The sequence below is a fragment of the Talpa occidentalis genome, unplaced genomic scaffold, assembly GCF_014898055.3.
Source record: "Talpa occidentalis isolate TD23 unplaced genomic scaffold, MPIMG_talOcc4v2.1 talOcc4.15, whole genome shotgun sequence".
In the NCBI taxonomy this organism is placed as follows: domain Eukaryota; kingdom Metazoa; phylum Chordata; class Mammalia; order Eulipotyphla; family Talpidae; genus Talpa; species Talpa occidentalis.
In genome coordinates, this window is record NW_023601543.1 from 7,483,311 (window position 1) to 7,484,832 (window position 1,522).

Sequence of the window (1,522 nt, forward strand, 5' to 3'; positions counted from 1 at the left end):
TCATGAATTCTGAACCTTAGTTACCTCATCTTTAAAATAGATAGGCTAACAGTATTTACTTAACAAGCCTGATGGAAGGGTTAAATGAAACAAGGCATCTTTAAATGGTTTGGCACAGCATGTTATTGTTTTCAGTTACTAGAGAGAGGGAGCTGCACTTGCTGTCTTATTTTTGTATTTGACTGACTGCTCTGGTGGGGTGAGATAAGCACTAGTTTGGAGTCCTGACTTTGCCATTTACTAACACTTTGCCTTTGGGGGCAGTTACTTTCTTCTCTCCCTAACCCTCCTTAACTTCTGTGAGTTTCCGTGTCCTCATCTGAAACACAGAGATAACAGCCCTAATTACAATTTTGTTATAGGGATTCAATGAGATAGAACACACTGTGCTTTTAAAGAAATCACTAAATTGTAACTATAAGTGCTCAATTAATGGTAAATATGATTTGTTTGTTCATCACTTGATTCAATGCATATGTCCCTTAAATTGATGTATCATAAATTATTGCCATATTTCATCCTACTGTCCATAAAATCATTGTTGAGAAGCTCCATAATTCCATCATTTTGATGTGCTACATATCACGAAACCATTCATGTGTTTAGGGTGGTTAGCATGTAGGAATCCAACGCAATGTGAACTTAGGAAGGCAGGACATTTTATTTGTTTCATTTACTCATATATCCTCAGCAAATATGTGCCAGATATTCAGTAGGTGCTCATTAAACATTTTTGTATGAATATAACTAGTAGTTTTGCTTAAACACACTGCTAGATTACATGGGGACAAAAACCACAACAATAAAAGCTCTGATCTCAGGGAGATCCCAGTCTAGAAGATACTGCTGAGTCTTTCATCATTCCGTAGATTGGCTTTAAAGGGAAACTATAGAGCTTGAAATCATTCCCAATAAGTGTATATCCTCTGGATGTATATTATGAATTTGCTAGATTGTTCAAAATAAAAAAAAGTGGAGATGATGCCACTCTCCAGAATCCTGTGTGATTATCATTGGTCAAACGATTTCATGGAGAACTACAAGTCAAGGGAACCCAGTTTTCTTCTTCAAATCATGACCATAGACTAATGTTTCGGTTATAATTTAGAATGGACCTCACACCTTCCAGTATTAAAGTAAATCTATAATTTCATTTATTTTATTTGTCTACATGATTGATGTATCTGGAATCAAATTTAGGGCTTTTTGCTTCTAGTCTATATTATTAACTACAACCATACACCATCTCTTTTCTATTATATAAAAGTATAAATTTTGTTCATGGAACTTATTAAAAAATACAATAGGGAGATCCAGTGTTGACAGTATTACCTCAGTTAAGTACTATAGCAGTACATGTCATAACTTACTACTCTTAGACAGTATCTCCAGAAATGACTTCAAAATTCAAGTTTATCACTGATAATGTACCACTTTGGACAACTGTTTTTATGAAATAGTTCACGCATATAAAAAATATATGCAATATATATGTAAGATAATAAAGAATGAAAAAATAATG